This window comes from Taeniopygia guttata, chromosome 30, assembly GCF_048771995.1.
Source record: "Taeniopygia guttata chromosome 30, bTaeGut7.mat, whole genome shotgun sequence".
Taxonomy (NCBI): Eukaryota; Metazoa; Chordata; class Aves; order Passeriformes; family Estrildidae; genus Taeniopygia; species Taeniopygia guttata.
The window spans coordinates 7,916,109-7,940,367 of record NC_133055.1 but is presented as its reverse complement, the minus strand read 5'-3'; the positions used below and the strand labels follow the sequence as shown (position 1 = coordinate 7,940,367).

General features: G+C 53.9%; 1 protein-coding gene and 1 pseudogene across 1 annotated transcript in view; one reads left to right on the top strand and one right to left on the bottom strand.

Moving 5' to 3' along the window:
* LOC100230077 (uncharacterized) overlaps positions 1 to 24,259 on the bottom strand; it is a 674,623-nt pseudogene that overhangs the window by 20,903 nt on the left and 629,461 nt on the right.
* Positions 1 to 24,259, top strand: part of LOC140680874 (uncharacterized) — a 989,054-nt gene that overhangs the window by 736,191 nt on the left and 228,604 nt on the right. The window lies entirely within an intron of this gene.

Sequence of the window (24,259 nt, the reverse complement as noted above, 5' to 3'; positions counted from 1 at the left end):
GTGTCCCCAGGCCCCAGGCAGAGCAGAGAACTGGAGGCACTGATGACAGGTGGGCACAAAGAGAAGCCAAGTCTTGGTGCCCTGGGGCACAGCAGGGTCTGTGCCACCAAGGGCTGTGAGGAGACACCTTGTCCTGAGGCCCTGGGGCCTCCTGGCACAGCCCCAGCCAGGCTGGGCACTGTCACCCCCTGGTCCTGCCCTCAGCATCCCCCCCTAGCCCACATCCCAGTGGCCTCAAGGATCTGCTGGAAGGAGTCCCTGGGGAGCCTTGGTCAGGAATGGCCCTGGGGGCTCCTTCATGCTCCCAGGGACTGCAGGTTCTTCAAAGGACTTTGGCTTTTGCTTTTGCCTTGGAGTCTCTGAGAGGTTTCTGCAATCATGGCCTCCAATTATCTGCTGTAATTAGTCCCTGGAGAGGCTTTGTCAGGAACAACACTCAGTGGGGCTCATTAATGCTTCAAGGTACTTCAGTTCTTTTAAAGTACTTGGTGTTTCCCTTTTGATACAGACTCTGTGGGAGGTTTGTGCAATCATGGCCCCAATTATCTGCTTTAACGAGTCCCTTGAGAGATTGGTACTGACACTCAGTGGAGCTCATTAATGCTTTGAGATACTCAACTTTTGTATGGTACTTTAGATTTTCCTTTGCACACTGAGAGTTTTTTGTGCCATTTTGAATCTCTGAGAGGATTTTGTGCCATCCTGGCCTCCAGTTCTCTCCTCCAAGGACTCCCTGAGGAGCCTGTGTTGGGGATGGATCTCAGTGGGTCCCATTAATGCTTTGACACATTTGGGTGTTTCCTCTGACTTGACTTCTGGAAAGGTTTGTGCAATCTCCTCTCAGGCCCTGAGGTTAAAGGTCTCAGCTCCAAATGCACCAACAGGGGTCATTAGGATCAAGCAACTCCTGACAAACCATGGCTCTGTCTTGATTTCCCTCTTGTCTGGGGCAGTTCATTAGGAAGATTTCCTTCTGCAGTTATTGAGAAATATTTTGAAGAGCTTTTAGGAAATATGTATTCCTGTTTTAAAGGGTGTGTTTTATTACTTTTCTTATTATACAATATGTGATTGCAGCATTCAGTGTCTGATACTGACCCAGGGACACTCCTAAGGAGGTCTGGCCTGGTCAGAGACACTGTGCCTTGAGATCTGACCCATTGTGGACAACCTTGCTCCCCGTTCCCCAACCCCATCCTGTCTCTCTTCACTCACCTGGGACCTGCTTTGCTCAAAGAACTGGCTGTGCACAGCCAAGGAGGGTTTCTCCTTCTTTTATTTTTGAAGTTAACTAAACTCCTGAGTTTCCCCATTGAAAACAGACACCCTCCTCAGGTCAGTGCCAAGCCGAAGGTGCCTCCAAGACCACTACAGCTGTGAGGGTGGATCATCATCCCAACCCGCACTGGGCCATTGCAAGGGGCTGTGTCCATGGACACTGCACTGACCAGACTGATGGGTTTGGGTGCCATGGCAACGCTCATCAGTTCAGGTTTCCTTGGAAACCACCCCAAGGAGTCATTTCTGCAGCCAGGTTCCATGGCCTGCAGAGCTGTTGCTGCATTCAGCTGCCATGGCAGCCCTCAGGACAAAGCAGTGCCAGGGCTGTTCCAGGTACAATTGCAGTGACACTCATTGGTGTCACCAGGTTCCACAGCAACAGCCACAGGGACGCGTTCCTTGGTTTGGTGCCGTGACAACCAAGGCCTGGAGCTGCTGTGATGGTTGTTTGCCATGGACACCTGCCCTGGGCCCCTTGCTCAGGGCTGGTGTCACTGGAGCTGGGTCTCTGTGAGCTCCAGAGGTGGCTGTGGAGCATTGCCTGTGCTGTGCCAGGGACTGGCAGACACTGCTGGGCTGGGATAGAGGCTCTGGGGGGATTGGGGTTCCAGGGCAGGGCAGGGCTGGGGTTCCAGGGCAGGGCAAGGCTGGACCTGCCCCTTCCTCCCCGACACACAAAATGTTTCCAGCCAACAATCTCCTCCAGTCTGTCACAACAGGCAATGTTGGAGGTGGAACCCCAATTCTGGCCGTAGGCACCCGGACAAGAAGGACAGTTCTTTTCCATAGGAAGGAAAGCCCAGAGCCCCAGTGTTCTGAAGGGAGCTGAGAGCCTCACTAGGCCAAGGCCAGCCAGAATTGTCAGTAATGGCAAATTTTTCTGAGACCAGCTTTTGGATATAGGGAATTTTGGAGGTAGAAACCCAATCTCAGCCATGGGCACTAGGAGAAGCTGGAAAGATCTTTCCCATAGGAAGGAAAGCACGGAGCCTTCCCCAGTGTTTTGGGGACAGATGAGAGGTCACCCTCATGAAACCATTGCCAGCCAGACTTCTCATGGCAATATTCCTATGGGAGCAATCCCTGGATAAAAGGAAATTTGGAGGTGAAATCTGAATTCTGGCCATGTGTGCCTGGAGAAGAATGAGAGTTCTTTTCCATAGCAAGGAAAGCACAGAGCCCCAGTGCTCCAGCAGCTGATGAGAGGCAGCCCTTGGCATTCCAAGATCAGCCAGACCTGTCAGGTGGCCCTGGCAGGCCAAGCCAGCCAGACCTGTTCCATGTTCCCTCAGTTCCATGGGGTCCCACAGTGTCCCAATGGTCCCTTGCTTCCAGGAGACCCTGAGGTGTCACAATGCCCCCTTGGTGACACCAGGCCCTGAAGGGTCGGAATGGTCTCCATGGTTCCATCAGGCCCCACAGAGTCATAATGGTCTCTGGGTCCATGAAGCCCCGTGGTGTCACCATGGCCCCTTGGTTCCATGGGCTCCAGTGGTGCCACAATGATCCCCTTGGTTCCATGAGGTGCCCACAGTGTCACAGTGATCTCCATGGGAAGGAAAGAACCGAGCCCCAGGGTGGCAGGGGCAGCCACCAGAGGCCAAGGCCAGCCAGACTTGATGGTACTGGCAGATTTTGCCTGGGAGCAACCGTTGGATATAGGGAATTTTAGAGGTGGAATCCCACTTTCAGACATGGACACCCGGAGTTGAATGATGGCTTTTTTTTCCAAAGGAAGGAAAGCACAGAACACCGGTGTGTGAGGGGCAGATGAAAGGCTGCCATCAGAGGTCTAGGCCAGCCAGACCTCTTTGCCCTGGTAGCTTTTGTCTGAAAGCAACCCTTGGATATAGGGAATTTGGGACGTGAAACCCCAATTTTGGCCATTTCCGTGTAGATAAGAAGGACAGTTCTTTTCCATAGGAAGGAAATCACAGAGACCATGTGTTTCAAAGGCAGAAGAAGAAAGAGGTGGCTCCTGGGAGGCTCAGCCAACCAGACCTGTTCTTCCTGGCATGTTTTGTAATGGAGGAATTTTTGGATACATGGAATTTGGGAGGAGGAATCTCAATTTTGACCACGGTCACCTTGAGAAGGACAACTATTTACATTGGAAGGAAATCACCAAGCCCCAGTGTTTCAAAAGCAGATGAGATGCATCTCTCAAGAGGCCAAGGGCAGCCAGACCTGTCTGTCCTGGCAGCTTTCACTTGGGAGCATTCCTTGGATGTACGGAGTTTTAGAGGAGGAATCCCAATTTTGACCATGAAACCCTGGAGGAGAAGGACAGTTCTCTCCCATAGGAAGAAAAGCCCAGAGCCCCAGGGCTTCAGGGGCAGGTGAGAAGCAGCCCTTGACATGCCAAGGTCAGCTGGACCTGTCAGGTGGTCCCCAGGAGGCCCAGCCAGCCAGACCTGTTCCATGTTCCCTTGGTTCCGTGGGACCCCACAGTGTCACAATGGTCTCCTTGGCTCCATGAGGCCCTGGAATGTCACAATGTTCCCCTTGCTTCTGCAGTGCCACAATGGCCCCGTGCTTCCATGAGGCCTTGCAGTGTCACAATGGCTTTGTGGTTCCACAGAGCCCTGATGTGTCACAATGGCCCCTGGGCTCCGTGTGCCCTCGCTGTGTCACAACAGCTCCTCTGTGACGCTGCGGCTGCACAAGGTCACCATTGGACCCTTGGTTCCTTGGGGCCTCTGAGTTTCACATTGGTCTCCTTGATTCCATGAGGCAGCACAGTGTCACAATGGCCCCTTGGTTCCATGAGGTTCCGTAGTGTCACCGTGGTGTCCTTGGACCTGCATTGTCACAACTGACCTGTGGTAATCACATATCCTCTGAGCAGAGAGAGAGATCTCCCAGGATTTTCCTGGGAAGCTGTGAGAAGCTGTGAGAAAGCTCAGAGAAAACAACAAGAAACAATTCTTATCTTCACCTGCTGCACCTGTTGTTGTGCACATGTGGAATGTGTTATGGAGATTTGTTTACCAAAGAGTGATTTCTTAATTGGCCAATGGTGATGGTGTTTGGATTTCAATTAACCAGTCTGGTCTGTCTGTATCGGACTGTCTGCAAGAGCGATGAGTGTTTCTTAGCAGTATAGTATAGGATAATGTAATAAAGGGATTGATCAGCCTTCTGGAATCATGGAGTCAGTGCTAATTATTACAGGCTGGGGACGCCCTGCTATGATAGTTATCTAAGTCAATCTTCCCTTACCTCTGAATGCTGAACAGAATAGGCTTAACAGGCATAGCAGGAACACCAACCACTGTAGACCCAAAGAGCTCGCTGAGGAGTTGGGGGAAAACTTCCCCTGATGTCATTTCCTCACAGTAGGTACCATTATTAAAGTAATTCCAAACACATACAGTTAGTGTGTGGTAGCCTCAAATCCATGTGCCCACCATCCAGTGGAAATTAAAAATCCATAAATCCCTCACAATATTAACCCATCAAACAAATTGATTATCAGCCTGATTTGCCATAGTTATAGGATGGGAAAAATGTAGCCACAACCATGTGCCACCCAAACCAGGGTAAGCTAGACCACATGGTGACACCTAACAAGGTTTCTATATCCAGTGCACCAAAAAAAAAAAAAAAAAAGAAGAAAAAATGATGTTACTCAAGAACTCAAGAACTGTTATTTTCATGTCAACATTTTCCTCTCAACGCCCTTGGGCTGCACATTAGGTGCCAAAATTGGTCTTGGTTTGCAAGACAGGTGTCTGCCAAGGAAGGTGGAAAAAAGCCTCCTGTGGAGGTGCCTCCAGCAGGAGCCTTGGAAAGTAGCAAGCTGGGCTGGCAGGATGCCTCATCAGGCAGGGGGTGAGGGGCTCTAGGCAGGGCATGGAGAGCCCAGATCAGGATCCTGGGCACCCAAGCAGATGGGGATAGGTCTCTGTTTTAGTGGGGCAGGCATTAATAAGCTAGACCACATGGTGACACCTAACAAGGTTTCTATATCCAGTGCAACAAAAAAAAATTATGTTACTCAAGAATTGTTAGTCTTATTTCACCCTGTTTCTCTCAATGCCCTCAGGCTGCACATCAGGTGCCAAAACTGGTCTTGGTTTACAAGACAGGTGTCTGCTAGGGAAGGCAGCAAAAAGCCTCCTGTGGAACGGAGAATGTAAACCCCCTCCCTCCAAATTATTAGAATCATGAAATCAAGGGGCTCTCAGGCAGGCAAAGATATGGGAATAGGAATGTCAGCTCTTTCCTAGTGTGTATAACAAAGCAAACAAGCAGCAGCAGCTGCGGCACGAGCAGCAAACAGAGCAGAGCCCAGTCCCGGCCTTTGGGCCGTGGCGCTTTCCCTGCGGTGCAGTTCCGGGCACAGCCAGCAGGGGCGCTGTGGCTCCCGGGGCAGGGCAGGTGCGCTGACCCCCACGCGGCTGCAGGGGGCGCTCCGGCCGGGCTCGGCAGCGCGGGGCCATGGCGGCTTTGTCCGAAGGGGGAAGGGCTGGAGAGAGGCTTTGCTTCACAAACCCCGGGGCAGCCGGCTCCGCTGCCCCAGCAGGACTCTCAGAAAGCAGTCAGCTCGGTGCCCCAGCAGGACTGGCAAAAAGCAGTCAGCTGGGCTGGCAGGATGTCTCGGCAGGCAGGGGGTGAGGGGCTCCAAGCAGGGCAGGGAGAGCCCAGCTCAGGATCCTGGACACCAGAGCAGACAGGGATAGGTCTCTCTTTTAGTGGGGCAGGTGTAAATAAGGTCCCAGTTTAGTGGCTGTTCTCACGAGCAGAGGCTCATCCCAGGACAGAAGAAACAGCTCTGGCCCGGGCTGTGGCAGCAGCAGTGGAAACTCCCATCTCCAAGAGCAGCAGCTCCTCCCAAAATAAGGGATCAGCCGATAAACATCAGCCAATGATAAGGAACAAACAGAAAGGAAAAACCCAACCCCCAACACTGGTTTACAATTCCTGATGCTAAGGGAGAATTGTATAAAGTTTTAATTCCACCTTTATAATTGTTTACATACGAGCTCTTGAATTGTCAGCGGTAGGGATTGGACCCTGCTGCTCCAAGGCTCCTCTCACAAAAAGAGGCTTAGAAAGGTTGGCGGTCCTTGGAGGTATTTGGGGATCTATAGGGGCTATTGGGGGTCCTTTCTGTGCCTCCTGACCTGACAGGAGCTTCTCTAATAAACTTTGCCTAAAGCTCCCAGTCTGCCCATGACAGGAGCCCCTGTGAGTGCCGGTGACATCCCGGCTCTTTGGCAGCCTGAGGATACTTAGAAAGTCCCCATGAAACCCCTCTGAGGGCCTGTCAAAATATCTAATTATTAGTAGGCAAACTGTCGGCTCTTAACCGAAAGGTTGGTGGTTCGAGCCCACCCAGGGATGCCATTTATGTCAGAATCTGTGGTATTTAAATGATCCCAAAATTGTAGAAAGTCCCTGTCTTTGAGCCCCGCTGCCAAAGAAGAAGTCATAATTCATCTGTGCTGGTATTCAAGGTTGTTTATTCTTGCTTATCTATAACATGTTCTGTCTGACCTGAAGTAGGCCTTTCTTGTGGGACAGTGTGCAGGGCTCTGCCCCTCAGTGGGAAGTTACAAACATTATATGCCAGAAACTACCTGTGCTATATTTACAATAATGTGCCAATACCTACGACCTGTGTTGAACAATGTGTCCCCAGCCTAAACCAACAGAAAAATGCCCACACTGCAGTGAAACATGGAAGGCATGAAGAAGACGAAAAAGGACAGGACACACACGATTTCCTCCATCTTGCCTCCTTTGAACCCCTTACCTAGAACCCTAAAATTCTACTTTTGCACCCGTGTCACACTAATTATTACTCATATCAAACATTCAGAGCTTGTAATTCATCCTGTAAGATTGAAAACTCTTTTCCATGGACAGAGATCACAGACAGTGTCTCTGGGGGCTCTGTACAGGGGGGTTCCTGACCCCCTTGCCAGGGTCCCAGGCCTTCCAGGGCAGCCAGAGGGATGCCCTGGATTACCACAGCAAACCTCATCAGGACCCATTGCTATGGTCAGTTTCCCTGGCAACCATCACCAGCCCCTGTTGCTATGGTCAGTTTCCATGGCAACCATCACCAGCCCCTGTTGCTATGGTCAGTTTCCATGGCAACCATCACCAGCCCCTGTTGCTATGGTCAGTCCCTGGGCAGCTCCATGGAGACCCCATGCCAGGGGTGGTTGCCATGGACACCAGCTCAGGCCTGCAGCCAGAGCCCGTTTCCATGGCAACCATTGGCACTCCCATCCCCAGGGTCATGGGATCCCAGAACCACAGAATTGGCTGAGCTGGGAGGGACCCATCAGGATCCTCGAGTCCAACTGCTGGCCCTGCACAGGACACCCCAACACTGCCAGCCTGGGCCTGGCAGCACTGTCCAAACGCTGCTGGAGCTCAGAGAGCCCTGGAGCTGTGACCCTTCCCTGGGGAGCCTGGGCAGTGCCCCAGCAGCCTCTGGGCAAAAACCTTTCCCTGAGATCCAACCTAAGCCTGCCCCGACTCAGCTGCAGCCGCTCCCTGCACTCCTGTCCCTGGGCACCAGAGTGAAGAGGTTCCCTCAGCCCCAGCCAGGGACCCGCTCCCAAGGCTGCTGCCATGGCCACCAGGGCTGGCACCAGCTGGGATGCTCGGTTTCCACAGGCCGGGATTCAGGAATGGAATTCCCCAATTTCCTGCTCCTGCTAAAACCACGCTGGATCTCGTTGCCCTCCCACTTTCCACTGAAGGAAAAAAATTGAAAGATCCCAGGCTGGGATAAGGACACTTTACTGGGAACAGCAACGAGATAAGGAACAAACTGGAACAGAAAAAATATTGACAACAGAAGGGATAAGAAAAACTATTTACAGGGGAAATTACATCACCATTAATTGTACCTTCCTGGCCACATGTCTCCTCCTGCCTGGAAAGGACACCCTTCTCAGAGAGAGAGAGAGTCCCTTTCCTGCCCCTGGCAATGACCTGAGGTGGGAGTGAATGTAGTGACAGGGCCATGGCCAGACCCTCATGTTCTTCAATCCCACATAAGGTCATTGGCAGGGGCAGGAGAAGGTACAGGTATCTTCCCAGCATGGATCACAGGGAACATGGATCACAGGGAACATGGATCACCAGGGCTCTTCCCAATGTGGTCCTCCAACGGGGGATGAAGCTGGAGCAGTGCATGAAGCTCTTCCTGAAGCTGGGGAATTTTCAGGGCTTCCCTTACCAGTGCCTCCGTTGGTGTTTGGTCAAGTCAGAGCTCTGGGTGAAGCTCTTCCCACACTGGGGACACTTGTAGGGCCTGTCCCCAGTGTGGATGCGCCGGTGCCTTACAAGGGTGTAGTTGTGCTTGAAGCCCTTCCTGCAGTCAGGGCAGCGGAAGGGCCTCTCATCCGTGTGAATCCGCTGATGTACAAGGAGAGCAGAGGTGCTGTGAAACCTCTTCTGACACTCGGGACACTCGTAGGACCTCTCCCCAGTGTGGATGCGTTGGTGGATGATGAGGTGGGAGCTCCAGCCGAAGCCCTTCCCACACTCCCCACACTCGTAGGGCCATTCCCCAGTGTGGATCATCTGATGTCATTTCAGACTGTTGCTCCGCCTGAAGCTCTTCCCACACTCCAAGCACTAGTGGGGCTTCTGCCCATCGTGAAGCTTCTCAGGGACCACCAGGTCTGAGCTCTGGCGGAAGCTCTGCCCACCTTCCTGACCCAGAGTGGGCCTTTCCTCCTCAGAGCACCCTGGGCTGGGTTTGCAGCCCCTCCTCCTGTGGGATCTCTGGGGCTTTTCCTCCCTGTTGGATTCTTGTGCTGTGGAGTTGCTCAAATCGGCCTCTTCCATGAGGTTGTGCTGCAGAGATTTGTCCTTCCTCGTCTCCATCATCAGCTCCTGCTCTGGGGTAGGAAGGACAAGGAGAGGATGGGATTTGCCTCCGTGCCACAAGCAAGGGTAAGGAGATCCCCCCAGTGCATCCCCGTCAGCAGAGCGTCGGCAGCGGGGCTGTCCTGCAGCCGGGGGCCAGGCTGGGCCGGGAGATGGAACAGGAGAGAGGGGGAAAGGGGCACTGACTTCCTCCTCACCTGCCTCGGTGTCCCAGGGCTCCTTCCTCTTCCTCACAGCCTCCTCCTCCATTTCGTGAAGGTTTGGGTATGGGAAATTCTATTTAGGGAGGACAACAAGGGATGAGCACATTCAGTTTTGTACTGGTTTGAAGGAAAACCAGGGGGAGAGTCTAAGCCAGAATGACAATTGAGTAAGAAAATTAAGATCAAGGCAATGATACAGAAACACTGGCTTAATCTGACAGAGTCAGAATATAACCTCACACCCCGTTGGTTAGGGTGGTGGTAGCAATCTGATGAAATGGTGGCTGCAGTCCGGCTGGAGTGATGAACGTGATTCTGTCAAAGCGGTGATCCTCTAGAAGGGTCTGGTCTTCCTCTGAAGGTCCAGTGGTGCTTATGGAGCTCTTGTCCTCTGGGAATCCAGTAGGCAAGGTGGTCGTGGTGTTGCAAGGGTGAGATTATATCCAGGTAGGAATGCTTGGTTCCTCCCCCTGGGCGGAGCATCCCACAATGGGATGATGTAATTTTATCAGCCCTGCAGTGACACTCAGTGGCCCATTAACAGAAGATGGCCCCTGGAGAGCGTTATCAGGGCTGAGCCATGGAAGACATAAAGAACACTGCCCCACCTGTTGATAACAGTTTATGGAGATGGTGACTGAAAACACTTTTGGTTACATCTGACACTGTAACCTGAAACAGTGAGGCAATCCCTGCTCGGGGTGGGGGGTGAACACCACCCCCATTACCCAAACTGGCTCAGGTGTAAAACCCCCACCCTGGGAAGGCCACGCACACAGGGGACAATGTCACACTTGCCCTGCCCCAGGGGGAGATCTCTTTCCCCGTCACTCCCTCGCTCTCTCCCCTTTTCTCTTTCTTTCAGTCTCTCTCTCTACCTCACATTTACTGTTCAATAAAATCCACTTTGGATTTGGTCTCCTTAGCACCTTCACTGGGGCAGAGGCATCTCTCTAAAAATTTTATTAACCAGATTGCGACATTATTTCGGCACAGTGAGTTCAGGGCACTGCTGTCTGACCCCAAGTGCCTTTGACAACAGCATGGGTCCCTCCTCTGAGGAGGTTCTGCCTCTTTCTGGAGGAACTCTTGGAAACTTGGATGCAGCTTCCTCTGAGTGACTTTTGGGAGAACTTATGAGGAAAATGGCTGTTGTGGGTGGCCAGTGTAAAGAAAATATATTCCTGTCCTTCCTTGAAAAATTTTTTAAAATAACTGGAGAAAAGGGAGCAAATGATAGTAGCAAGACTGAAAAGGATCATTCACCCCAATGTGAGGAATTCAAGACCAGTAAATTCCTACAAGAAGCCCAGTTCAAGTAGATAAATTCCCAAGTAACTCCTGAATTCACAGGTCTGGGGACTTTGCCAAATATGAGAATCATTATTTTCTTTGTCCCTGTCACCTTTGTGACAGCTACACAGAGCTTTCCCTTTCCTTTATTAATCTGTATTGGGCCAAATTTCCACGTTCCTTTTATCAGAACCTGCCAGCAGCTGAGCTGAAGCTGTGCAGGAACTGATGAAACTTGGATTTGCCACAGAATTGCTTCTATTTTCAGTTTATCCATGTTTGGGATTTGATGTGTTTCCATCACAAGTGACTTGTGGGAAGAGCAAATCTTCCTCAAGGCATTTTATGTAGGGTTAAGTTTAATTTGTGCTGAGTTTCTTTTGTCCAGTGCCCCGGGGAAGCTCAAGGGCTCTCTGGTTTTGGTTTGGCCCTAATTTTCTTCTGATTTGTCTTTATCACTTAAAAACACCTGAAAAATGACTAAAAAGAGTATTGACCAGGGATGTCAGAAGTCCCACCACTTAACAGGTATTTGAGGTGGAATTTATGGTTTGGGAACATATTCTGGAGGATTTGTGGGTTCTTGGGGGATATCTGGTAGTATTCTCCATATCTTTGCACTCCAAATGCCAAGGTGTATTGCTCTGTCACTTCAAAATGATTCAATCCCACTTGAAACCCCTCAATCTTACCCCAAAATGGCTCAATCCCACCTCAAAATGGCAGGTTCTCACCTCAGTCCCATGCCAAAATTACTCAATTCCACAGCCTCTAGGGTGAGATGGGGTTGGAAGGAGATCGGGAGAAGTGAGATCTAAATTTGAGGTTGTGGGATTAAGATTGTGTGGGTCTGGGTGGTTGTGATTTATTTTGATAGTAAATAAAACTTTCAGAATTATTGATTTCTGTCCCATTCATTTTCTGTCAGTTCTGGTTTGCTTTTCAGAGTGCCGCCTTCTCAGCTGATTTTTTTTGTGACCTCCTGCCCCAGACTGAAAAGCAAGATGTGTTCTATTTGCCATCTGTATGGCAGTTGTCCTGTGTTAAGTGGGCAGTTTTTCCTTATCTCTTCCACAATCAATCCTCCCTCAGGGGAGACATCTGCTGATAATGGGCTATTGAATATCACTGCATGACTGATAAGAACTGTAACATCCCATTGTGAGATGCTCCACCCAGAGGGAGGAGCCAAGCATTCCTACCTGCATCTAGTCTTGAGATTCTGGCTCACCAACACAGCTTTTTCTGGGCTGGATTTCTCAGCGGAACAGCTGCCTCTTCCTCTTCAGAAGAAGACACCCTTTTCTACAGGATCACTTCTCCAACAGAACCACACCTGACACTGCAGGAGGACTGCAGCCGCCATTCCAATTGGACTGCGGCCAACACCCTGTCCAACAGAGTGTCAGGTTCTATGCTGGCTCTCTCAGTGTTGTTTTTGTTCACTGAATTGTTCATATTTTCATTTTCTTTCCTAATAAAAAGCTGTCATTCCTGCTCTCATATTTTTACCTGAGAGCCCCCCTTAATTTCAAATTTATAACAATTCAGAAAGAGAGTTTACATTTTTCCATTTCAGGAGAGGCTCCTGCCTTCCTTAGCAGACACCTGTCATTCCAAACCAAAACATCTCCTTTCTCTCCTGCCTTCCTTTGCCTGCTCTGTTTCTCTCTCAGTGTCTCCCTTGACCCAGGGCAGCTCCCACCAAAAACCCTGCCCTGATTTAATTCCCAATCCATGAGCTATGACAACCATGGGTGAAGTTATGAAGGCTGTGTTGCCTTTATAAAGGACAACCAGGGACCTGGTTCAGGTAAGGCAGCACGGCGGCCTGGTCTTGCCCAAGCCACTCGGGCTAATCAACAGACGCAGATACCAATGTGGCAGACGGTTGAAAAGCGTTTATTATCCTATCTCGTGGGTTTAAATAGTTTTAAGGGTCTTTGCTACGTCAGAGGGGGGTTGGGGGTCTCAGGGGTTAGTCGGGTAGTGGAAATTTACCAGAGCAGGTGTGGCTACATTCTTCTGGGGCTTCAGGGGTTAATAGATAACGTGGGGAAGAGAGAGGGGGAGGGGTCTATCTTTCCGTGACATCCCGTGGTCTTCCGCTTCGCCTGTCCCTATCTACCACATCTCCCCCCTCCTTATCACATACAAAATGAGGTAGTCGTAGGTATAGGCACTGGGGTGAGGTACAAACTTGCAACTTGTTAAGGAAAGGGTGGTTTGGTAGATCTGGGTAGATTTTTTAAGGCAGGTGCTGAAGGCTTTAGCTACTGACTGTGTTTGCAGTTTTTTGGTTTATAGCATTTGTTGGTGGCCTATGAACAGAATGTTTGCCCTTTCCAGACGGGCCTGAACAAACGAGACTAGTTTGTTCAGCAGGCATGGTCCTATGGTAATAGCTAAAAGCAGTATTGCCAGTGGACCTACCAGGGCGGAAATTAAAGTGGTGAGCCAAGGTGATTGATTGAACCAGGATTCAAACCAGCTCTGCTGGGTCTCCCTGTCTCTCTTTCTCTGAGCCAGTCTGTCTCGGAGTTCTGCCATGGAGTCTTAAACGACTCCCGTATGATCTGCATAAAAGCAGCATTCCTCCTTCAAGGCTGCACACAGTCCTCCCTGCTGCATGAACAAAAGGTCCAGACCTCGCCTATTTTGTAAAACTACTTCTGAAAGCGAAGAGACTGATTTCTCTAGGTAGGAGATGGATTTCTCGATCCTCTGCAGGTCCTCGTCGATGGTCATTTGCAGCTGAGAGAGTCCGTGCTGTTGGGTCGCGATGGCTGAGACACCTGTGGCTGTGCCAGCTGCTCTCAGGCCGAGCAGCATTGCGATAGTCATACCTGTGATGATTTCCCTTCTGTGGAGTCTGTTAGGTTCTTCAAGAAGATGGTATATCTCTTCGTCTGAGTGGTACAAGACCCTGGGGACAATCAGAACTTGAACACAGAAATCGATAGAGTCATTGAATTTGGCAAGGAACACACAAGGACTCACTCCGGACCTTTGGCAGACCCACATCCCAGACGCAGATGGGATCACCCACTTGTTAGTTTTTCTGTTGGGTTTGACAACTTTAGTGCAGAAGTTGCCTTTCTGCTTTGCTAAGGTTGCATTCCCAAAGCATCTGCCCTGTCCTGTGATTTGACTCAGGGTGATTCCTCTGCGGGGAGTGTCCCATCTGCACTGGTGGGGGGCACTGGCTGTGGAGTAACTGAAGGGGGTGTCCAAAGCAATGCCTTCATAAAAAGGGGGTTTGATATCATAGCAAAGCCAACAGGAGTTAGTTAGGTTTGGTTTGGTTTCGTTTAGTGTTAGGAAGGTAGCTTCTAGCATACGAAAGATTGGGTTTGGGTCTGACTCAGCCATGCGGCCTATCTGGGGGGTATCTGCAAGGCTGGTCGGGGTGTCAGTGGCTTTTGGGGTCAGGGTTTTGGGATGGGTTGTGTTTTTCCCTCTCAGCACATTCTTGATAATTTTGTTGGGTCCCACTGGTCGAGGTGTTGGCGGCTGGAGCCTGATAATTCTCACATTCACCCACCTCCTCGGTCCTCTGAGGACCACTGTCCACGTTCTACCCGTGGCCGAGCTTGGGTGATCTGGCTGTAGGACAGTCATGTTATAACTTACGCATCCCCGTAATCTAGGCTGTGCATTGTGGTCTCCGCAGCCAAAGGGTGCCCAGGTGAACTGTAAGAATTTGTCGGGCTCCTGCGGTTGCCACCCATCTCCCCATGGTCTGGCATCTGTAACAATGGTTTCGCAGCCCCAATATCCACAATGTCCCCATCCCGGGTAGTCACAGTACCTTTTCCCTGGGTTGGACGCTGGGCACCAGTAAGATATGTACATGAGTATGATGTGTGGGCTTGAGGGCCGTATTTTCGGTTGCCCTGGAAACAGATTGGCTATGTGGAACACGAAGGATGGGGTGTTTGCTGTGGTGACCTCTTTGAACACCTTGTCACTTGAAAGATGTTGCATGACCCATCTGAACGGCTGGTGAGGGTAGTGGCCTGGGTCGGCTTGCCCCCCGGCCACAAGCCCCACCAGCAGGATTGCACAGAGACACTGTGCGAGTCTGGGTCTCACCGCCGTGGGGCGCTCAGGTTCTGTCTGGTGGCTTGGTGGTCCGTTATCTCTCTCTGGAGCAGGGGTGTGTGTGTCGCGGGGACGGTCCACAAGCGTGTCCTGTGAACGAAAACTCACAGTTTTCCATTAATTTCATTCTGAAGGTCAGGTTTATCGACCTGAGTGGACACCACCTGATCTTGTCCTCCTTTTTAACTGCCGCGTACCCCCGTCCCGTAAGCACCAGTCTCCCGCCCCGTTCCCACTCGCCTAGCTCGTTTTTGACCATGACCTGTGGGCCCTCCTCTAGTGTCTGGGTGGCCCAGTGTTTTCGAATGGGACTGTTTGTTTCATCTCCCCTAGGGAATTGGTTCAGTGCTAGCAGCGCGGTTGCTAGCATGCGTGTCTGGTCTCTTGAGGGGATGGAATTGGCAAAGCCCTCTGCCTTTGCCAACACTTCTAACTTGGCTTTTAGGGTCTGATTTGCTCGCTCGACAATGGCCTGTCCGGTGCTGTTATATGGGATTCCCTGCGCTAGGGTGATACCCCACACCGAGGCGAATTCCCGCACTGATTTGGAGATAAAATTGGAAGCATTGTCAGTTTTAATTTGCTTGGGGATACCAAGCCATGCCATAACTGTCAGCCAGTGCTGGATCGTGGCCTTGGAGTTGGGTTTGAGGTGCTGTGTCGCTATGATCACTCCGCTGTAGGTGTCCACTGTCACTGCAAGCCATGCTCGGGGCTTTAGCAGTTCGCAGAGGGTGAAGTCTGACTGCCAGATTTCTGACGCCTTGAGGCCCCTCGGGTTGACTCCACCGGTCCATAGGGGTGACTTCTGGCAGTGAGGGCAGGTGGCCACTACGTGTCTCGCGTCCGCTGTCGAGATCCCGCATCTCTTCGCCAGTGCTTTGGCCCCTATGTGGAGTGACTCGTGCAGCTGACGAGCTTCCTGCAGCGTCCACACTCCCTTCGCTGCGGCATCTGCTTTGTCATTTCCAGTCTGGAAGAAGCCCTTGACTGGGTTATGGCTGTTGACGTGAATGACGGACACGGTGCCCTGGCGTGAGGAGAGTGCCTCTTCAAGCATGGAGGCCGTTGTGGATGTTGACACACCTGGTCTTGACATGGCTAGGCAGAGCTTTGCCACGAATATAGAGTCTGTCACGATGTTGAGGTGTTTGTCCTGGAAAAGTCCGCACGCCAAGACCACTGCTGCTGCTTCTAGCTGTTGCACTGACAGCGTGGGGTCACATGTTTTGACGCAATGCCATGTTTCTCCAGTTTGCCACACTGCTGCTGCGGTAGAAGTCATGGAGGAGGAGTCTGTAAAGACCGTTGGTCCTGGTTGCGGTCGGTCCATGACCTTCGGTGGCACATCTATGTCGACAATGGTCAGTAGCTGGGTCCAGGGTGGTTTGGTGGCGTAGGAAATTTCTCCCCCGAAGCCAGTGAGAGCGAGGGCCAGGTGCTCCGATATCGCAGTTGACTCCGTGGTCGGTCGCTTGCGGAAGGGGAGGTGGATCCTTGCCGGCTCGGTTCCCAGGTGTCTCAGGGCGAGTCTCCTGCCTTTCGTGATGAGGTTAGCAACGCATTCAACTCCTGGGGAGAATGCGTGAGTTGGTCTTCCGAGGACCACCCATTGGATCGGCTGGGATTTTTCGGAAGGTCCTTGGGCCAGTGCTCCCACTCCTCCCTTCTGCGTGAAGTGGACGTATAAGTCCAGTGGTACGCTCGGGTTCCACCTGGCAAGCAGGCTAGTGGACATCTGACGTTCGATGAAGTTGAGGGAAATCGTTGCTTGCGGCGTCAGCTCCTTGGGGTCCCAGGGGTGTTTTCCTTTCAGGAGGTCATACAGGGGGTCCATGACCTCTGGGGGAACTAGGATGATGTTGCGGAGCCACTGCAGAGATCCCACGAGTCGCTGCATGTCGTGGAGGGTCTTGATGTCTCGGCGGACCTTTATCCTGGGTGGGGTCACGTAGGAGTTTGTGATCCCCACTCCCAGGAAGGTCACGCACGGTCCTCTCTTGATCTTCGTGTTCGCGATCTCGAAACCGTTGGCCTGGAGGGTTTCCGTGATCGTGGACACTAGGTGATCCACTTGGCCTGCCGATGGTGCAGCGACGAGGATGTCGTCCATGTACTGAATGATGGTCGCAGCAGGGTGGGAGTGTCGGACTGGCATCAGTGCCCTGTCCACGGTGATCTGGCATATGGTCGGGCTGTCCACAAGGCCTTGAGGTAGCACCTTCCATTGGAAGCGGAGGTTAGGTCGCTCGCCGTTCGGGAACACGACGGAGAAGGCGAACCGTTCTTTGTCCTCGGCATGCAGGGGTATTGAAAAGAAACAGTCTTTGATGTCCAGCACTGCGCACGGCTGCCCTTTGGGGATGGCTGAGTTCGCGGGCAGCAGTGTCTGAACTGGACCCATGGGCTGAATTGTCTTGTTCACTTCCCTCAGGTCGTGGATGAGGCGGTAGCCTTCTCCTGATCTCTTGGGGATTACAAACACAGGGGTGTTCCACGGGCTGGTGGAGGGTTCAATGTGGCCCTTTTGTAGCTCGCGGTCGACCAGTTCCAGCAAGGCTGTCATTCGAGGCTTTGACAGGGGCCACTGCTCCCATACGGGGTCTGGTGATTTCCAAGTCAGTTTGATTGGTAGCAGTGGGTGTACAGCAGTGGCCCTCATTATAAATTTGTAATCCTGACTCCTAGCATGGCGAGGATGTCCCTTCCTATCAGGGGTGGGGAGTTTTGCAAGATATAGGGGTGGATTGCTACTGTTTGTTCTGGTCCTTTCTTTGTATGGAGCGTTATAGCTACCAATTGGGTGCTTTTCCAAGCTCGGGACAAGCCTCCCACCCCGTTCACTGGGGGGACCTCCTTGCATTGCCAGTGTCGGGGCCATAGGGCTTGGGGCAGGATTGTGCAGTCTGCTCCTGTGTCTGCCCAAAACTGAAGCCCTATTACATGGGGGTCCCGACTGCCATAGAGGCGGCATGTCCCCCAAACTTTCGGGGGTTCCTTTCCTATTTTTAGGGCCAGGGCCACCCAGGGGTTGTCCCGACCTGGGGCGCCCCCTGCTGACCCTGTGGCACAGGCGCTGCTTGCGGTGGCGGTGGGTACGAAGGCGCCGCAGGCTGTGCCGTGATACTTGCTGGCAGGGGTATGAAGTTGGCTGCTTCCTGTGGGAGAATGGGGTACGAGGGCTCCCCGCCCCATTGGGGGTTGGCATGGATGGGCCGCCTCATATTCGCAGCGGGAGGAGGCTGAGTGCGGCCCGTACGCCCCCTCCCTGTCCCGTTTCCCTGGGGCCGGGACCTGCATTCTTTAATGAAATGCCCCTTCCTCCCGCAGCCCCAGCAGGATCCCCGCGGGCGCGTTTGGGGTGGAGGCGCCGCGGCAGGCTGCTGTGCCGGCTGGGGGCAGCTCACCGCGATGTGACCTGCCTCACCGCACTTGAAACACGCCATGGCACTGGTCAGGGTGTGGACAGCTGCCTGAATGGGTGTCAGGTGCTTTTCCCTTACCACATGTCTGATCATGTCAGCCAGGCTGGCTCTGGCTGGCAGGGAACGTAAGATATCCTTGGTGACAGAGTTGCACTGCTGGCGCAGGCAGTCAGCTACCACGAGGCCCTTTGCCTCTGCCGGCAGGGTAGAGGAGTCTATCGCTGCCTGCAGGCGATCCACGAACTGCGTGAAGCTTTCGCTCTCTGCCTGCCTCACTGTGGACCACGGTGCCGGCTTAGCCACGACTCGAGAGGCTGCGCGAATAGCCTCCCTGGCAGCCCGAGTGGTCGCCCTGACCTCCTCAGCCTGCATCTGTGCAGCTTGTTGCTGCGGCGTGATCATATCATCGTGCTTTCCTATTAGTCTGGATAAGCTCGATCTGTGTAGGGGCTGCCTCGCGCCAGATGCTTGGGCTAATTGCTTCCTACAATTATCCTCCCATTCCTGTCTGAACACGATCATTCCCGCACCATCAAGTATCATGCGACCTATTCGCTCGATATCAAAGGGAAGCAGGTCGTCATTACTAAAAAGACCATCGATTAAAGTGGAGACTATGGCCGAATTGATTCCTTTTTCTGCAATGGCTTTGACAATTGACTGTACATCTTTTGGGTTTACCGGGGTATATACCCTTTGTTGGTTCCCCTCCAGGCCGGTGAGCCTTACCGGGAAGGCTTGTATGGCAGCCGCTGGGGACCGTTCAGCACAGGCTATTTTTATTTCTCCCCAGTCGGTAAACTGCGCTGGTTCGTATTGTAGTTGTTTTTCGTTGCGGCTTAAAGCTTTATTCGGTTTTGTCTTAAATCGCGTTGGCTCTGTTTCCTCCGTCTCTGAATCCCAGGTGGTTTCCGGCAGCTCTTCCGAGCTGGCGGAGCTGCTGCTGGACTCCGAGTCGGAAGTCGAATGCCAGCGCATTTCCGGGGCATGGTGCCTTTTTGTCCGGCTCCGAGCTCGCTCCTCCCCGCGGGGGTGGCGCCGCTCCCGCCCCCCCGGCTTGCCCTGCCTCCTGCAGGGGGAGGTCTCTCCCTTAAATGGTAGCGGCCTCAGGCGCGACTGCCGATTGGCTCCGTGCCCTCTGCCGCTCTCTGCCTCTTTCTCCCGCGCACGCGCGTCCCTGAAACTGCACGCTTCCCGGGTTTTCGCACCAAGACTGCCTGCGCCCCGCCCCTCTCCTTGGCGGCCAGTGCCATTTTCAAAGGGGTAGGGTGGCGGCGTGGGTGGCGTCTCTTCTCAAGCCGCGGTTTCAGCGCCTCTGGCTTCCTTCACTAGCCCTTGCCAAAAACATTCCGTGCACTGCTGCACCTCCGGCAACGGGTTGCGGACCGGCGGCGGCGGGACGGATGGGGAAGCCGCGGTTTTTCGGGGGGCTTCCGCGGCAGGGACTGGGCTCTGACCCGGGGAAGGGGGTGACGCGCCGGGCCCCCCCGGGTCCCCGCTACCGGGCGGATCGTTCTCAGGGGCAGTTTGCGTTCCTGCCCCCACCCCGAGCTTGGGAGTAACTAATAAACAGGTACGTGCCGCGCTCCACGTCTCCTGCTCTTCTATTGCTCTGCGCAGGGCTTTTGCTACTTTGCCCCATGCCTTAAGGCTTTTGCCACTGCCTGAGGTTTTCGTGTCCTCGGCCAGCGTGGCTGTGCATTTTTCCCATATTCCCAGATGTAAAACATCCACTGGGCGTTCAGTCGCCCCAAGCTCGAGCAGCCTTGCTATAGCAAGATAAAAGTCCTTGAGCTTACACTCGATACCCCACTGCTTATAAATCGCACTTACGACCCTGGCGATGCTGTCCATGACGCTCGCGGGTCCTGGGATGTCTCCCTGCGCCAAGATACGGTCTGACCGCTCCGGCCACTGCCCTTGTCCAGGCGTATCCCGTTACCCGAGTGAATATTTCTTCTTCCCGGGTTTTGGCACCAGATTTGTTGCCTTTATGAAAGACAACGGCGACCTGGTTGCAAGAAAGCAGCACAGCAGCCTGGCCTCGCCCGGGCTACTCGGACTAGTGACACACGCAGACACCAATGTGGTGGACAGTCGAAAGCGTTTATTATCTTATCTTATGGGTTTAAATAGTCCTGGGGGACTTTGCTATGTCAGAGGGGGGTTGTGGGGTCTCTAGGGTTAGTCGGGAGTGGAAAACTACTGGGTTAGGTGTGGTTACATGCTCTGGGGTTAATAGATAACATGAAGCAGGGAGAAGGGGGAAGGGTCTTTCTTTCCGTCACATCCCGAGATCTTCCGTTCGCCTGTCCCTATCTACCACAGCCATGGAGCCCCGCGAGGTGCGACAATCCCGGCGGGGGGCGGGAGGGGACAGGGGGAACACAGGGGTGGCAGAGGGGAAAAGGGAACACGGGCGTGGCAGAGGGGTGGAGGGGACCGAGGGTGGCAGGAGGGAACAGCAAGGGACAGTGGGAGACGAGAGGGTGACAAAAGGGACAGAGGGGACAGCAGAGTTCTCCAGGGAGGGGAAAACGGGACCCCAGGAGGGCACAGGGGCCACTGTAGGAGGCCACAAGTGCCACCAGGCTCCTGACACCTCTCCTGTCCCCTCCCCAGCTGTCCCCCCACCAGCTGCTGGAGGCGATCGTGGCTGTGGTGGCAACACTGGGCGAGCTGGTGGCCACCCTGAGAGAACTGATGGCCACCGTGGCCAGGCCGCACAGGAACGTGCTGCTGGCCGTGTTCCTAGAGTTGTGCGGGTGGCTGTGGGGACCTTGATCTTTCACCTCCAGGACACCCTGCGCCACTACCTGTCCCCTCCCCGGGCTGGACCCCGGCAAACCTTGGGGACACTCCAGGGATCACCTAGGCCTGTGTGAGAGCCCTGGGGAGCGCCAGGCGTGTGCTGGACAGGCTCATGGACAGTTGGGCCCGGCTGGCCACGGCGGCCACCGAGCTCCGCGACGCCTGCAGGGATGCGGCCACCGGGAGGGGACAGCGGCTGGAGCTGTACCTGGGGCTGCTGGGGGACTTGGTGGCCGTGTGTGACAAAGCCACCGCGTTCCCCAGGAGCATCGAGGCTGCCCTGGAGGGGACAACGGAGGTGTCCCGATTTCCGTGCGGCCTTGGTGGCCACAGCGGCCGAGGCTGAGCAGCTGTGGGAGGCCAGTGCCTGCCTGGCCACGTGTCACCTGCTGGGGACACTTGGGGACATCAACACCCTCTTCTTCTGTCCCTCTCCTGGCCATGGTGGCTGTGCAGTGGCCGAGCAGTGCCAAAGAGCCATGGAGGACATCCTGAGGCTGCTGTGCACAGAGCAACATCACCACTGGGCCGTCATCAGGCCAGTGTCACCTCTGCAGAGACTCGGGGACACTCTGAAGGTACTTTGGGAGCACTTGGGGACACTTTGGGAAGGTGTGTGGCAACGCTGGTGGGGGCGGGGGGTGAACGAGACTCCCCTCAGTGCCTTGCAGGAGACCCGGCTGTGATTTGGGGGCCGGGGGGGTCCCCAGGCAGCCCCCGCTGCTGAGCACTGACCCTGCCCCGGGGGGCGCCGGGACCCCCCAAAAACCACACCCACACCCCCTTCAGTGCCCCCGAACCCCCCTCGAGCACTGATCCCCCTCACTGGGCACTGGGACGAGTGGAGACCCCCTCCTGGTTTTCTGGGGGTCGAGATGACCCCGAGATTGTGAAAAGTCCTTTTCTCCCAGCCCGCGCGGGCAGAGAAGGAGTCGAGATGCGGAGCTTTGCTTCTCAGGGCCATTTATTTTCCCTTTTCTCTTACAGCTTTGTCTGCTCTGCTGAGCTCTGTCTAGCAGGTCGGTCTGTGGCAGTCTCCCTGCCCTCAGGGCGCTGTTTGCCTTCTACACTAAAAACTACCTGTACTGTGTTTATAATAACGTGCCAATATCTATCATTTATGTTGGACAGTGTGTCTCTACCTTCAACCAACAGAAAAGTGTCACCATCACAGCAAGACATGGAGGGCAAAAAGAAGGAGAAGAAGGTCAGGACACACCCAGATCCCTCCACCTTGTCCCATTGAACCCTGTATTTTAAAGTGTTAAAATTCTACTTTTCCACCCTGTCTTAATTCACCTACCACGCTACTCAAACCCTTGTGCCTTGTAATTCCTCATACAAAGTTGGCAATTTTCTCCAGGGGCTAAAACCAAAGCCACCGGTGTTCTTGAAACCATGCCAAGGTCTCCGAGGCCCCTGCCAGGGTCTCGAGCCATCCAGGGCAGCCAGAGGGACGTCCTGGATTCTGACACCCCAAAATTACCGAGCAGTGGGAGCCCTCCGGGCACTGCCCCCCCCTCACCAACGACCGGGATAGGGACCGGACCCCCCTCGAACCCTGGGAACCCCACAAGCACCGGGACCCCCCAGGCAGCGCCACCCCCGTGCACCGGGACAGGGACCAGGCCCCCCTCATGCACCGACCCCCCCGAGCACTGGGCCTGGACCCCCTTTGTGCCCCCCATCCATGACGGAGGTTCCATCCCCTCCGCTTTGACCCCCCAGCGGATGCGCCGGTGGGTGACGAGGGTGGAGTTGTGCTTGAAGCCCTTCCCGCAGTCGGGGCAGCGGAAGGGACTCTCCTCTGTGTGACTCTGCTCATGTCTGAGGAGATCGGAGCTGGTGTGAAACCTCTTCCCACACTGGGGACACTCATAGTGCTTCTCCCCTGTGTGGATGCGCTGGTGTGTTCTCAGGGCTGAGCTCCGCCCAAAGCTCTTCCCACATTCCAAGCATTCATAGGGCCGTTCCCCAGTGTGGATCACCTGGTGCTTGATCAGGCAAGAACTGTCTTTGAAACCCTTCCCACACTCCCCACACTCATAGGGCCTCTCCCCGGTGTGGATGCGCCGGTGCCGGATCAGGTGGGAGCTCCAGCTGAAACCCTTCCCACATTCCAAGCACTTGTGGGGCTTCTCCCTGCCATTAGACTTCTCCACCAGCTCCAAGCTCTGGCTGGATCTCCGCCCGCCTTCCTGGCTCAGGGGGGCTCTTTCCTCCCTGCAGCTCCCTGGGCTGGGTTTGCAGCTCCTCCTCCTGCAGCATCTCCGGGGCTTTTCCTCCTCCTCCATCCAGCCACGCCCAGGGAATGAAAAATCCTGGTTTGGGGAAAAAAACAAGACGAGAGCATCTTGGACTGGAGGTTCCTCCTTGCTCCAGTTCATCTCAGGAAGTCATTGGGAATCTTGTGTCTGTAAGAACCTCCAAAATATCAAGATTTAGCCCAAAAATCCCACAAACTTTAAGATACAGATCAAAACCTCCCCAAACATCACAACTCAGCAAAAACCTCCTCCAAAACATAAAGATTCAGCTGACACATAAAACCAAAGAAACAATATTTAGCCCAAGCAAGCTCAGAAACACCAAGATTCATCCTGTGAAAATCATGGATCCCCCTCCACAGTCACCTGCTGCATCCGGGGGAAGCAGCGCTCCTGGGGCTGGGGGGAGGCTGCAGACACAGGGAGGGGTGGAACCTTCTGCTGCTTCCTCTTTCTGCTCCTTCTCCTCCTCCTGTGTCTCTCCTCTTCCTCACACTCCTCTTCCTCCTGCTATTCCTCATTCTCCTGCACAATCCCACCCTCTCCTGCCACCTGCATCGTTTGACCATTCTGTTCCTCAAGCCTGCTTCTCCTTCCCTTCTCCTCCTGCCCCAGGCCCAGCACCCACTGCCGGCTCCCTCTTCCCCCCAGACCCACAGCATCCCAGCCGAGGGGCAGGGATGGAGCTGGGGCAGGTCGGGCTGGGGCAGCGCTGGGGTCTCGGCCGCTCCCGCCCGCACTCGGTCCCCACTGCAGCCGCTCCCGCCAGGACAGCACGGGGGGGCCCGGCCTTGGCGCTGCCCCACTCCCACCTCCCCAAATTCCCCTCGCGGGGGCGATGGGGCCGAGGCGGGGAGTCCAGTTGGGGAAGGCTCAGAGGGCCAGGGAGCTGTACACAAGGGAGTGACAGGAGAAGGAATCGGTTTTAGAAAATGTTATTAATTGATGACATAGACTGCTGCTCAGCCAAGGTCCTCCTCTATTAATGAACTTCCAGAAGAACAACAAAGACTTA